Source organism: Blastomyces dermatitidis (genome assembly GCF_000003525.1).
Source record: "Blastomyces dermatitidis ER-3 genomic scaffold supercont1.16, whole genome shotgun sequence".
NCBI classification, from domain to species: domain Eukaryota; kingdom Fungi; phylum Ascomycota; class Eurotiomycetes; order Onygenales; family Ajellomycetaceae; genus Blastomyces; species Blastomyces dermatitidis.
Genome location: NW_025544789.1, coordinates 128,016 through 144,765, shown reverse-complemented (window position 1 = coordinate 144,765; position 16,750 = coordinate 128,016).

Here is a 16,750-nt window from a genome sequence, read left to right as displayed (position 1 = left end):
TTATAAGACTATTTCTGAAATTGTAAAGAAGAAGACATCTATCTCTAATCTGATTAAAAGCAAGAGATCAAAGTGAAACAGTATCACTATATCTGTGAATATTTATTTCAATCTTATAAAGACTCTGTAAGCTTCTGAAGTAAGAAAGTTCTTGCAGTTCTTTCTTCTTAACAATCTTTTCATTCTCTATTTATGAGATGACTTCTTCTTATTTTCATTCTTCAGCATGTCTGTAAGAGTCAAGGAGATTCTTATGAATATAAAGATAAATCATCTATAGAAATTCACAAAGCTCAGAAAGATCTGAATCTCATGAATACTAGTTAACTTCAGCTATGATAGAATAGTCTTAATCTGTGAAGATTTCATCTGAATATCATCTGCAGTGATTACATATTCTAGGAAATTAATTCAGTAGACACTGAAGTTGTACTTTGTAAGCTTAATATATAGTTCTATCTTATCTAAGACCTTCAACACACTTCATACATGCTCAGTGTGTTCTTTCTTCTTCATGAAGTACATCATTACATCATTCAGATATATTATCATGAAGACATTCAGATATATATAAAGTGTTTTATTAATAAAAGACTGAAATACTATGAGAGTATTAGTCAGATCAAAAGATATCACTAGATATTCAAACAATCTCAGTGCAGTTCTAAAGACAGTCTTTTATTCATTCTCAGACTGTATTCACAGCTGTGTATATATATTAATCACATTCAGTTATATGAATATAACAGCTTCTGTGAGACAGTTGATCACATTCTCAATCAGAGACAGAAAATAGTAGCTCTTTATTATCTTGAAGTTCAGATTATGATAGTCTATACACAATCTGAGATCTTCATTCTTCTTTTTTATAAATATTACAGAGGCTCTTGCAGAGACCTGTGAAGATTAAATGAAGTCATTCTTCAGATTCTTCTTTATATAGATCTGTAAGATCTCTGTCTCATAATGAGAGAGTTTATAGATTGATTCTCAGAAGAGTTTCTACTCTTCTATCAAATCTATTATCAGATTCTTCTCATAGTGAGAAGAAAGCTCAGCTGTCTTAACTGAGCTGAACATCTCTGTGAGATCTCAGTATTTCTCTGATATCTGAAGCTTAGTTTTCATGACTGTGAGATTCTCAGACACTTGCAAAGTCATTATATAGATAAGCTTATCTTCTCTAATTAACTCTGCAGTATTAACTGCTTCTATCTTCATAAGTAAGTCTGTCAACACTGATTGAAAGTATAAACCTGACTCACAGACAGCTATGTGCAGATTGTGTCTTTGAAGTTATATAAGTCTTAAATACATATCATCTGTAATATTCACAATAATCACAGTTTCTGCAAATCTTCTTCAGATTTCAGAGAGATCTTGTAATTTAAAGATGACTCTTATAAGTCTCTCAGCTCTCAGATCTGAGTTCTCACACTCTGCTTATTACAAGAGCAGATTCTCAGTTTTCATCTTTCAGCTCATTTGCTCTGTGAGCTTTAGAGATATCACAGTGACCTGAGATTCTGAGTTCATCAATGCTTTTTATACTTATGAAGCAGCAGTACTGTGACATAGTCTCTCTTCACAAGCAAGCATTTTCATTGAGAGAGTAACAGATTCAGATGTCAGCTTCAAGACTCTTAAGAAGACTGTTACTGACTCTGTTCACAACTTCTCAAATTTCTATTTTAATTTATTCAGACAGTTTGTGTGAAGATGTTTTGATTTAGAACAGATAAAGTAGAGTTTCTTTTTCTTAATCTCTTTGTTATACACTCTATTTACAGAAGCTTATGAAGCTCTCTCTCTCTACTCAGCAGTCAGACATGAATCTCTCTGTATCTTATCATCTTTTTCTAACAAATCTGTTCTCTGTTGTTCTGACTCTCACAGAATCAGTTGATAATCTGCTCTCTGTAAGTCTGTAACTCTCACAGTGATCTGTAAGCAATGAATGAGAGTCATCAGTTTCTTCAGAGTCAAGAACTTAGAGTCTTACTCAATGAGCTTGTTCTGTATATCTTTATTCAGTCTCTTCATAAATATCATTATTCAGGTCTTGTTTCAGAGCTCTGTTTTCACAGATCTCAATTCATATCATAATTCTATGAAGTGCTGCAAGTAGTCTTTATCAGATTTCTCATCTCTTTTTCTAATATTAATAATCATGACTCAGATATTCTCTGTTCAGCTCACAGAGTCTCTCAACTTGTTCTCTAGATAGGTTTTAAAAACAGATTATCAGAATCTCTCATGATCATTTTCTAGATAATTCAGTCAGTTCTTGACTTCAGTGTAATAGAGGTCTGTCATTGTATAGATGACAGCTTCTTCATCTTTCATGTCACACAGCCGGGCTTGTAAGTCAATTTTAAATACAAACTTGTAAAAGCTTTTATAGATTGTGATTTGATAGATGACCTTAAGTGATCATGACTTGAGAAAGTTTCTTTTCAGTTCACAGGTGTCTCTGAAGATCATATCTAGAGACTCAGTTTAAGAGTGTTTGCAGATAGTAAGCATTTCTTGTAGAAAAATAGCTTGATTCTGTAGAAGATGCTCAAGAATGTTCTTTACTAAGATTGATTCATTTGTGAGTTCAGAGAATTTCTCTATCACAGATGCAGAGAATGATGTTCTGTGAGTGATTAGTAAGTTCTCTGAGACTTCTTTCACAGAGATTATTCATGATTTGAGTGACTGCTTCTGAGTGTCTGCAGTAGAGTTTGCAGGGGTTGAAGTATGTAAGTTTCTAGTTCTTTCAGTCATAACAGGCAGTTGCTGACTGACTGAGCTTAAAATGTAAGAATAAGTACTCACAGATGATTATTCAGATGTTTGCAGCTTGATATGATATGTACTGTTAACTACTAGAAGTGTTCACAGTAGAAAGATAAAATGTAGAGATTAAATGTATAATAGTATTCAAGCTGAGTTATGAATAGTATTCACGAACTTCAGTCTATATAGTTGTGTGTAGCCAAGGGCCGCTAGCTCTATTAATTACACAAGAGATAGGAATAGAGGTAAAGAATCCGCGAGGAGCGGGATTTCTTACAAATTATTATATAAGATCTCATACCTGAATGTTAGTGATTATATCTGATAAAATGCACTCTTTCAATATGAGATATATCATTTAACTCTGATTTATAGTAGCATTCAAGTTTCCCACACTGATACTGAATAAAATCAGAAGAAAAAATAGGTTTATTTATTAATGAATATCAGATGAATTTGCTAAAATAATATTTAACAGAGCTTCTTCAACTGTGAGATTGTCATAACTCTGTGAGATTATTGACAATTTCTGCTATTTCTATATACATTTGTCACTGAAAAGTTGAGGATTTGAGAAGAGCAGATATTAAAAGAATCAGATTTTGAAAGTATAATAATCTTATAAAGAATTCAGTGAGATTTTTCTAAGCAGAACTCAGAGTTGGCATTTGTATTGATAATACTATTGAAATTGAGGTTTTCTTAACTGATAAAATCAGAAATTGTGCTCTGCATTGCTTTTTCAGAGTTGATAGATCTTCAGAGAGTAGACTTATCAGTGATATATTCTTCAATAAATGCAGAATTTGCAGTAGTGATTTGTAGTTTTTTCAGAAAATATCTGACTCTTCAGCTCAGAGTCTCATTGTCAGAATAAATGAATTTATTTCAAAGTTACTGCATTTATAAGATATATCAATTACTGAATCAGAATTAATAAATTGATCAGTAATAGTAACAGCAATTGTATCAGCAGCTGGCATTTTAATATCATCAGCAACTGACTTATCAAAATTCTCTTGATTATCATTTTCAGAAATATTCTTCTCAGCAGCTGCTTTCAAAAGTCACTTAATATGCTTAATATTATCAGCAGCATTCTCATTATATGACTCTGTCTTTAGAGAATGTTAGTTTTTATAATAATAGAGATATCAAAAGTGATAAACTTACTGAGAATAGCAATGCTTCTTCACTGAGAGTATCAATATCTGAATCACTGTCAATGAAATCTTCATTTGCAGTTTTCAGAAAAGAAGAGTATTGATTATTCTCAGATTCTTATCTAGAGACAGATAGCAGATAGTGTTTCAGATTTCAATTAAATAGATGTAATATTTTACTTTCTGATATGATTTATAGAAAAAAGTTGCATAGTTGAAAAGATATAAATGAAGTGAATGAGTAGTCTTGATAAAATAAAGAGATGAGATTGAATTACTGAAAAGAAATATATATGAAATTGAATTACTGAAAAGGAATATATTAATAAGAGTTGTAATCAGTGACAATCTACATTAATTTAATATTAAGAATCAAATCACTATATTTCTATTCATATCACAAATTTACCAGAGTTCTATCAAGATTCTGAAAATGAATATTGTTATAAATTCTGCTCTACTAGATCTCTCTGAACTCTTTCATCTGATAGATTTAATGAGACAAATTACTGATTTCAAAAGAAATCTGATATTAATATATCTGAATATAGAACAAACATAATGACAGTAATAATAAATATCAGTCAGATAAGAAGAAGTCAAACTCATTACTGATATTAAGCAGTTCATTAAAAAGGTGTCACTGAACCCAGCATCTGAATGTAGAAATATATGAGAAGGAAATTCAGCTGACAGAGCAGTGTCTGTATCTGAAGATAAAATGAATATATTTTCTTTCTTTTAATAAAGATAATTTGAATTGAATAGTTACAAGTGTGATAAAAATAAAGAATAAAATATTATATATCTTTTCATTCAGCAGAACAATGATGCTGAATATGATTAAAATATGAAAGTTCTGAACTCTCAAAGAAATGAAGACAAGTAGTATTAGATTTTAACAAATATATCAACTTTTCAGTGAAATATCTTAGAAGAATTTGAAACTTTTCAGTGAGATATTAAAATTTTTTTGATCAACTTAGCTAATCATTTATTAATATAGAATTATATTCAATAGAAAAAGATAAAAAGTAGAGAAAGTTCAGCAGTAATTAGATTATATAACTGCTATAAAGAATCAATTATCTTTAAATACTTCTGTAATTCATTTACTGCTGAAAAGTTCTTTCTGGTTTTTTACTGAGTATAGAGAATCATTGACTTTGATCAATTCTCTGAGCAAGAACAATGATATATGAAATGTAAGTTAAATATTTATTAATTAAAGATATTATTATTATTATTATTATTATTATTATTATTATTATTATTCTTCAATTATAGATGTATGCAGTCAGAGACTATGACATCTACCTGAGAACTTTAGTTCTCAGGGTTTTTTCTATGTCTGTAAAGTTAACTATTGTACATTCATCAATTTCAGATATGCAAAATCAGAAAATTCCAGCTCAGAATATAAAAACTGTTTACAAATTGCAGTGTTTTAACATCTTTTGATACTTTGAAATCATTTGACAATATCATGACAAAAGAAAAGAGAGAAAGAACACAGTCTCAAAGATAGACACATTAAATAGATAGATAGAAAGAAATTGAAAGAAAAAGATACAGAAAAAGATAAAGTAAAGAGAGACTATAACAAAACAAATTATTAAAAGAGAGTGTATAGCTGTTTTAACAGACTATATCTGATTAATTTCCTTCTCTTCATATTCAGATAATTCTGAATTTAGTCATTTTCTTGTAGCTGCTTGAGTTTCTGATAGAAAGTCTATTAAGTATTTAATTCCTGTCTCAGTTGAGAATAAGAATCTCATATTTAATTGATTTAGATCATACTTCTCTTTCAATCTGACTCTGAGACTATTGTATAATGCACAGTGCATTATAATGTGCTCAGAATTCTCATTTGTATTGCAGAATGAGCATTCTATTAAGTCAAATCTATCATTAAATCTTTATATATAAGATTTGAAATAGCCATGTCCTAGTTTCAGCTGTATTATAGATGAGAATATTTTCTTTTTACATTTAATTGAACAAGATTTTCACTTGGGTTTTGTTTCAAATCTTGAATAATGTATACTCTTCTTTTGTTTCTGCCAGCTTTCATTTCACTTGTCTAAACAAGATTCTTTTATTTTTCTCTTTATAAAAGATCAGAACACAATTTTTTGAATAGATCTGCTTAATTCTGCACTCTTTTTTGCAGCTGAATCAGCCAATTCATTGTCATGAATATTCATATGAGCAGGAACTCAGTGTAGATGAATTCTCAGCTTTGATATTCTTCTCTTTTGAATTTTTAAAACAGAGTTTAAGATTAGTTCAAGATTCATTTGATTATTATGAATCTGACTATTTCTAAGTCTTTTTAAAGCAGCTTGACTATCAGAGAATATTCATGTCTCTTTCAAACAATTTCCTCTTTTATAAGATTTTATTTCAATGAGTTTGAAAGCTTTCACTATTGCAAATAGTTCAGCATCAAAGACTTCACATTCAGAGCCTAGATTTCAGAAATTCAAGATAAAATTAATATTATCTTTAGTAAAAGCAATGCCTGCATCTAATCTATTCAAGTTCTCATTTTTTGAGTCATCTGAATAAATCAGAATAGAGTCTTTTACATTGATTGTAGAAATTCTCTTCAAATGCTGTTTATATTCTTTCTCTTTTGATAGTTCACTTATTTGTAAGTCTATAAGAGATTCAAGCTTTTTTCTCCAGAGAGATAACTTCTCATGATCAACTTTTTCAACATTTAAAGAAGAAAATTGATTTTTGATCAGAGAGTATAGTCTGTACAGTTGAGAAGACATTTTCTTTGAAGAATTATTTTCATTTCAATCAAGAAATCTATTTCAATCCAGTTCATTTTCAGAGTTAATTGATAAAAATGAAGAAGAGACTCTTTCTCTGATTATATGATTTGAGCTCATCTTTACAACTCTCAGAGCATAGTTCATACAGGCCTTTTCAAATCTAATAGCAGAAGAAGGAATTGAAGCTTCAATTTCCATTGTTTTAATAGAAGATGATTTGAATGCTCTCAGAATTCTTCTCAAGGCTCTGTTTTACAGACTTTGAAAGAGTTCAGTGAAATTCTCTTGATTATTTCATCAAACTTGAACTTTATAATCAGCTACTGATGTAATACAGGCTATATATAACTGTCTCATAGCCTGAAAGGATAGATCTCTCTCTGTATTTAATAGTCTGATTATGTTATTCAATAGTCTTTCTGCCTTGACAGTTCTTTGTTGAATGTGATATTTAAAATTCAACTTGGAGTTTAATCATACTTCTAATCATTTGATATTTACACTGGGTTTAATCTCTCTATTTAAAAGAGTTAGAGATAGTTCTTTCTCATTGAATCTAGAAAAGAAATGAATTAACTCAGTTTTATTCATATTAAATTGAATTTGATTGATTTCTGCTCTAACAAAGATTTTCTTTGCAGCTTCTTCAATTACTTTCAAATTCTCTTTAATAGTTTTTGAGCTGTAGACTAGATCAATATCATTCACATAACTCAGAGATTGCACTATTCTCATATTTCTATTTTTGAATAGATATGCAGTGTATATTGTAAATAAAATGAGTGAGATTGAAGACCTCTGTGATACTTCTATTTTTATCTCAGTCTTGTCTTATTTCATTTCATCAAAGAAGAGTTGTATAATTCTTTTAGATATAAAACAGTTAACTCATTTTATTAGAGAAAGTGGCAGTTTTAATATCTTTAATGTCTGAATTAACTTTGACTTTGAAATATGATTAAATGCTTCTTTTATATCAATAAAAACTGCAGTTGAGATCAGCCTCTCATGCTTTGCTATTTGAATATTATGAACAACTGAGAGAACAGTGTCAATTGCAGAACACTGTTTTCTATCTCTCATTTATTCACTGAATAAAAGAGAATCATCTATAGAGCTTATAAAAAATAGTTGAGTAGCTATTATCTTTTCTAAAACCTTTTCTAGACAGTTCAATAGAGATATTACTCTATATGACTTAGAAATTGAAGTTTTTCTATTAGGTTTTGCAAGAATCACTCCAGTGGCTTCTCTTCAGCATTCAGAATGATATTCATTTTTCAAGAGATTAAAAAAGAGCTCAAAATATTCATTCTTTAAGTAGGAATATGTATTTTGAATAATTAAGTGATTAATTGAATCAGGACCTGCAGCAGTTTTAACAGAACTTGAGAAGATAGCTGACTCTAATTCATCTTATGTAAGATCAGACCATTCTCAGTCATTTTCATTAATATAGTTGAGAAGTAATATATTCTCTTTCTCTGAATCTGAATCTGAATCTGATGAGTTCTGAAAGAGAATTCTCATAAAAGCTTGACATTTTTTCTCAAAAGAGTTTGCTGTATATGATTCATTCTGAAACTTATATTCTAGAGCTGGAAGTTTTGCTACACTTCTTGTTTTAGTATAGTTATGTGATTCAAAGATTGCTTAAGCCAGCGTATGATTACAGACGTACGCCGGCTTCTTATATTGTAATCTTGTATGCTAAATTAATTAGCATACACTATAGCCCCTTTACACTTGTACGCGTACGCTAGTAGTTTGAAAGCAGCTGCAGTATTATCTAACAGTTGTATGTTCTTCTGAATCACATTCTCCCTCACTAGATTCAGTCACACCCATGTGATCATGTTGTACACCCTAGCTTCATGCGGATTAGCTCATCACTAGTGTTTCACAATTATGTGATCTATTCCTGATTCAGCTAGCATTCTGTGTACACTCTCACAAAGAAACTTTCACTATATTACATCACTCATTCACTAACTTTTCTCATTCTTCAACTATCTTCTTTATCATTATTATTATTAAATATTACTATCTCATTCAAGATTTCTATCTCTTCTTCTATTCAACTCTTTTCATCTGTTTATCTATCACATTGTACACATTTCTGACAATAGCCTCTTATTTTCATAACAAGTGTCATCATAGTGCTCATACTGAGTAGTTTGTTAGCAGTAAGTGTAATATATTGTGAAATGTAGTCAGAACTTGTTTATCTTCTAATAATCATCAGAATGACATATTATCATGAATAATGACACATCTTCTTATATACTCTCAACTGTTTCTCTTCTCAGCGGGTTTCTGATCATGTTTTCTGACACAATTTTGTATAAACACAGATGCTGATATGTTTGTTTTTATTCATGTAGAATTATCATATGTTGACAGATCTGTGTTCACTGATGATAGTGAACTCAATATTGAATCATTGATTGAGAACTTGAAGAATATAATAATGAAGAAATTATTCATGTTATATATGACTGAGTCTTCTATGTCTCTCTCTTCTCTCTCTGTTTCTTTCTCTGTCACTTTCTCTCAATCTTCTACACCTGCTTCTGTGTCTGATTCTCCCGCTTCTGCTATCTCTGTTCCTGCAACTCTCACTTCTGCCACTTCTGATTTTATTATCTCTGCTTTTATTATCAGCTCTTTCTAATTCAAGGAGATGTTGTGTAGACTTAATAAACTACATCTCTCAGTGTGTACACTTTCACTCTTCTTACTGACTCTCAGAATGATTTATTATACAAAGACTGTGTATAATACAACTATCTGAAGCTCAGTCATGAATGCTGATTATTATGTTCATTTTAAATATTTGTAGTAAGATAATTATTTATTCATATCAGAGAATTATCTCTCTTCTCAACAGTGTTGAGATTATGAGTCTTTTTCTTTTCATCTTTTCAATCTGATACTGATTTTTCTGTTCTTAGAGAAAATCATTATAAGTTTTGCTGTGCACAAAGTTGTGATGTTCACAGATATTAAGAAGCTTTTTATAACTGTAAAGTTCAATATTATAAGAATATCTGCTCTGATGAATTTCTTCAGAATGATTAATCTGTATCAGTCTATTCTCTGATATCTGTCATCTGACTTTATAATGCAGGTGAAAGATATTCATGTTTTCAGAAACAGAAATACAGATGTCATACTCTTTTACACTTATGAGTGTGAGACTTATATATCTTGTCTGAAATGTCATTATGAGAATGAGCTGTTTGCATACTGTATTCTGCTTTCTGTATTTCTCTGTATCTCTCTCTCTCTTTCTGAGAAGTCTCATGCGTGTTGTAATTGCATGTACAACTCTAAGATCAGTGAGTGTTTATTCAGTAACTGTTCTCATCTCTGATTTTGTAATTTTTATACATTAACAATGATTCTTAGTTGCTTCAGTGTCAGAGGTCATTCTGATCAAAGATGATAATATCACTGAGACTACTCTCTTTCACTCTTAAGCTTCTTCTATTGCTTTCTCTTTCTTCTCTGCAGAGAAGATTGTGTGCACACTGAGTTATAAGTATTCAGCTCTGAATGACTCTCATTATTCATCTAATTCTGTGTCTTCTTCTTCTTCTATTTCTTTCATCTCTACTCTCTCTATTCTGACTTCTAGTTCTGCGGGTCCTGCACTCTTCTTCAATTTCTCTATGCATATACATGCACATTTCTATATTGGCATTTCAGTCAATCTTGCAATCAATGACATTAATGTCATACACAGAGCAGTAGAGGAATTGAAGATGTGTACAGCATTGTTATGAGAGTGACTTGTGACTCTTGAATTTCTTATGAATCTTGAGTTTTGAGATTTTCTTTGTTTTTGATGTTTTTCAGGTGATGTGATGTTGGAAATAGATTAAATATGTGATGTATGAAAATGAATGAGATGTATATAATAATATTTATCTTTTATAGCTGACTCTTATAATTGATGATCAATTCATCATTTCTTTTCTCACACTTTTTCTCTATCTGCTAGTCACTACTCTTACATGATCTCTATATGATATAGTATTCAGTGACTAGATTCAGCAGCTTTCAACTTTTTATAATTCTATCTCATGCATTATACTGTCTCTCTTCACCTGCTCAGATCACTATAGTAAACAGCTTATTAAAACTAATCTCACTCAATCTCTAAGCATTCTCAGAAGTTGAGATGACTTGATCTCATGCATTTATAAATGTTTCAGATAGTTCATTCTTTGTGATCTCTGTAATTAAACTAGTGTAAACAGTTAAATTCAACTCTGAATTTCTTTTTCTTCTGTAATCTGACTCACATATAAGTCTGCTGCTTTGAGACTGCTCTTTACTGTGTTGCACTCACTATCTGCAGCATATTATTATACAATCAGCTACAGTCTCATCACTTATTGAAGTGTGATATTTATCTGATTTCTTCATTTCTTCTCATTCTTTTCTTATAATTGTGAAAAGATCAGAATAAGTGAGATCATCTAGTTTATAAGTGTCTATGATTTCTCTTACTTCATAAGACTTTTCAATTATAAGTCTCTTCTTTTTCAATACTGATAATAGTGCTGTGAATAATTATAATCTGCTCAGATCTTGCATCTTTACTTTCATAAGTTATAAATTATTGATTAAGTTGTATAAGATCTGTCTCTCTGATTCTTTCAATATGTATGTTTTCAGAGAATGTGATTTGAGTATCTTATATAGCTTAAATCATCTAGGTTGAAACTTCTCAGAACTCTCATTGTATATAAGAACTTATATTCTTATCTTGAGACTTGATTTCTTAACAAGTGAGTCTTGTATTCTTTTTGATTGAATTGCTCAGTTCAGAAGTAACTTGTTAGCTTTTGCATGTGTGTGACTGATCTCTTTCAATCTTGATTCTGTGTCTGTGACTGCTGTGTCTGCAACTGCTGTTCCTGCTGCGTCCGCAACTGCTGTTTCTGCTGTGTTCACAACTGCTGTTTCTGCTGCATCCGCAACTGCTGTTCCCTCTCTCACCTTTTTCAAAGCATTCTCCGGGATGCGCGGATGCAATTCATACAACAGATAGAATGATGAATACTTGAAGACTGCATGCTGTCAAATCTGTGTGATCAATAGCGCCTGCCTGAGATATTTATCTCATAGTCTTATAGACTTACTCACTAGATATTTCATCAGCATATTGTTCAAGATTTCATTCAAGTGTTTCATCTTTCTGTTCATTCATGAATGATATAACATTGTTCTACAATGTCTTATCTGTAACTGGCTCATGAAATGCCTCACTGCTTCTTCTATGAGATTTACATCATTATCAGTTAGAATCTCACACAGTATTTCATAGTTGATATAGATCTTATCATGTAGAAACTTCATCATCATCTTCTCTATTATCTCTGAAACTGCTCTTACAACTGGCCAGTCAGTAGTGTAATCAATAGCAGTGATTATTCATCAATTTTCATTTAATGTTCATGATAATATGTCTATGAGATTCATCTCTCATTGTTTGAACAGTTGTATTATACACTTTATCTGATATTGTGCTTTCTCACATTCTAATCCTTTCTTAGATTCTTTCATGACCTGATAATTCAGACACTCATGAGTATATGTCTGAATATTCTCAGTCATGCTTGACTAGTATACTCTTGATTTAAGTACATTCATAAGTTCAGAGCTTTCTAAGTGACTGAATTCCTTGTGCATGTGAGTTACTAAGTCACATCTAAATGAAGATTCTAGATAGAGAGCTTCTATGTATTCTAGATCACAGTAAAGCACAATGTTGTTTTCATTTCTCAATTTTCTTAGCTTGAAGTTCAGAAGCATCTCTTCTACTACTCTCATGAGATGCTTGTTATCTGACATCTTGTCATTCTTTAAGCAAGAGATTATGATATTCACTCATTCTGATTTCTTGCATTCTCTCAGCATATTTAATGTGAACATCTCTTATACCTGATTCATAGAACTCTCACTCATGAAATTGAGTCTGTAACTGATTGTATCTGATATCACTGCATCTGATTTCTTTCAGTATTTGATATGAAGATTATACACTTGAAACTCTGAGATTCAATGTGCTAAGTGTTTGAAAGATTTTATTATTAATTGTAGATAGATGAGGCTTTCATGATCTGTGATCATCATTGTTGTATATTTGTTGTTAATATATCTATCTTACAATGTCAGTGTATGCTTGATTGCTAGCAATTCCTTTTCATACACTGAGTAATTAAGCTCAGCATCTAATAGTTTTCTATCATTGTATGTTATCAGATGCAGCTTGCTGTTCTTACTCATCTGTAGAAGAGTGTCTTTAATAGCTTATTCAGATATGTTCATCTCAATATAGAAAGATTTATCATGATCTGATTGAATAAGTACTGAGAATGTTGTTATGTGTTTTCTCAGTGTGAGAAAAGCCTCTTTGCACATAGCATTTCAGATGATTGAATGAAACTTCTTCTTTTACAGATTTACATTCATTTCTCTTAAGAGATCTGAGAGTGATGCAGATATTTATGTGAAATTCTTGATGAATCTGCAGTAGTATGAGACTAACTCAAGAAACTGTTATACATGATATACATTTCTCAGCCATGATCAATTCACTATAACATTCAATTTCTTCAGAATGAGATGTATACAGTCATCACTCACTATATATTCTATAAACTTCAACTCTTCTATTTCAAACACACACTTAATTGATTTGATATAGAGCTTATGCTCTGTCAGAGTTGTAAGCACTTCATCAAGATACTTCAGATGTTTATTATATAAGTTTGAAAAGACTAGAATGTTATTAAGATATATAAGATATGAGATTTCATTCTGTTTATGAAGAATTGTATTCATCATTATTTGAAAGATGACAGGCATGTTTATCAGACTGAATGATATTATCAGGAATTTGAACTTCTCTCATTGTATATTAAACATGGTTCATAGAACTGACAGTTTGTCTACACAGATCTGCTAGTATTCTGAGAGAAGATCAATCTTTGATAGATATCAGATGTTTTCAACTGTATTCAACTGTTGTTGAATTCATGACAGTGAATATTCATTCTTGATTGTAAGCTTATTGAGTGCTCAGTAATTGATACATATTCATCACTTCTTATCTGTCTTTTTCATGAATAGAACTGAAAAGCCTCATGCACTTGATGAGAATTGTATGAGACTATGTTCTAGAAGGTCAGTGATCTGATGCTTCTGTTCTTCAAGATATGTTTGTAACAGAGAGTACATGTTCTGATTGACTGGTTTTGTGTTCTCTATGTCAATCTCATGTACAAATCCTCATTTCAGTGATAATTTCAGTGAAAGATCTGTTTGAAAGATCTTTTCATACTTCTTCAGAAGCTTCTTCATACACTTGTTCTTCTGTATATTCTTTATCTTGGTTTTCTCCACTTTCAGGTCTCATATGACATACAGAATGCTTTTGAATAAGGTCTTATGAATTGTTCTCTTTGCTTATTAATGTGTAAGCAGATTTAACTCTTCTATATCAGAGATGTGAAATGTTCTTCTTATATCAGTTGATAGAATTGTATGAATTATTTTCTTTCTATCAGTCAACTGTATATGACATGTACATCATTGAATCTGCAGATTAAATCTTTGAAATCAATCAAGTCTGAGAATAAGATTGTATTTCATGTTCTGCAGCTCTCACACTCAAATATAGCAAGATCATTCTCTGAAGTGCAAGAAAACTCTTACTTTTACAGGTGATATCAGATATCAGTTATCAGATAATCTTATGTATCAGAGATTCTTCACTCAGTGAACTTCTTTCAATCTTCAGATTATATAATTATCAATATATTGTATAGAAGCTTCTGTGTCTGCTAACACTTTTACAGCTATCTCTCAATTCTTATTCAAGTACTCTCTATACATTAACATTTCAGACTCTAAGACATTGAGATAAGTGTTCACTTCATCATTCTCATCTGCATCTCATTCAGAAGTCTGCTTCTTCTTTACATTCACAGAATTCAGAGAGTCATCTAATACAGGTATCTCTTTCACTTTGAAGACTTTTCATAGAATATCAGTGAGTGTCTCTGAGCTCACTGATTCTGCTAGTTTTTTAACTGTATACACTGAGTGCAATCTTTTGCATCATGATTTTGACATTCACAGTTGAAGCAAGCTTGATGCTTGTGATATCAAGGTTTTCACTCAGAGAATTTCTTTTTCAGAGAATTCAGTGCTTTAGCAATAGCATTCAGATCTAGATTCATTGTGTCTGAGTGTGTGACTTATATCATAGAAGTCTGATTATCTGTTCTCTGCTGAGATATACTCAATTGCAGTATTTTCTGTTGCAATTGACTTGCTTGTTCTTATACAATGAGAATGTTATATGCTTTCTTCACTGTGTCTGACTGTGAGATTAAGCATTTTCATTTCACTCTTAACTCAGGTGTAAGATCATGAATAAAGATCTGTAAATAGAAAGATGTTGAAAGCTCTTCATTTAACATAAGATAGTATAAGCTGAAGTATATGAAGTACAATGTAAGATCACTCACTTGTCTACACTCAGTGAAGTATTTATAACACTTATCTTATATATTCACTTTCTCAAAGTTATGTAAGATTCATTTGAAAAACTCATTTCATATTCATGGAAATGAATATCACTTCAGGTCTGTGAGATTCATCTTTTTATCAGTCATTTATAATGACTTCACTTTTTCATATAGAAATGCAGCAGATCTTAAGACTTGTTGAAATTCTATTAACTGTCTGTCTGTGAGTTCATATTTAATTCAATAATATAATTACATCTGACTTAGTCAGCTGATTGCAGCATCATTTTTTCAGTTGCTATTGAAGCTTAATAACTTCAGCAGATCTTCTGACTTGATATATTTCATACTCAGATTCTCATTCTGTGCAGCAGTCTCTGATAATGTGTATGCTTCTGAAGAGATTGTGAATAATCATGATAAGATCTTCAGATTCAGTGTAGTTATCTATCTGTGTAAACATTCAATCTTCTGCTGTAGGTCTAAGATCTGATTTTCTCTATTCTTATTGATGATAATGATTATGTCAGTGAAGCTCTTTATAGTGAATACTTGATTCACAGCAAATATCAATTGTTGTTTGACTTCTGTCTCAGCCTGTCACTGTGTACACAAGGTCTCAATCTCATTTAGAATTCTCATATATGTACAGAGCTTTGATTCTGATTCAGTGATCTCAGTTACTTTTCTTACTACTTTAAGTAAACTCTCTGAGAGATTCTGCATATCTTTCAGTTCAGGTAGCAGAGAAGAGTGTTGTTTATATTGACTAGAAAAGGTATTCATTTCAGTGATTTCTGATTAATTATACAATGTCTATCATTATATCACTTGTATTATTATATTACTATATCACTGTATTGTTATATTACTATATTATTCTATTGCTATATTGTTATATGATTTCTGTTATCATCATATAACTTCAGTGATAGTCATTCTCTCTTTTATTCTTCTTTTAAGTAGAGAGCAGACTCTTTTGAATCTGATTCACTGCTCTCATTCTCTTTCTCACATCTCATCTGTTTGTATCTCATACATGGCATTCATCTGAGTGTGAAGTTTTTCCTCAACAAGTGAAGCAGCATCAATCAGATACTCTTTCACTCACTGTTCTTTGTATACTATCTTTTAAGATGTTCTAGAATCACACTGACATGATAACTATAAATTGCTTTGTAAGCAGAATTATCACACTCTGAAGAAGCCTGCACTTCTCATCAGTTTTTAGACATGCTATCAGATGTCATTCAAAGGTTGCTTAAGTCAGTGTATGATTACAGATATACACCGGCTTCTTATATTGTAATCTCATATGCTAAATTAATTAGCGTATGCTATGACCCCTTTACACTTGTACGCGTACGCTAGTAGTTCGGAAGCGGCCGCGGTATTATCCGACGGTCGTACGTTCTTCCGAACCACAGTTAAAAGCTTTAAAAACTTCCTTTCCTTATGCTTCTTC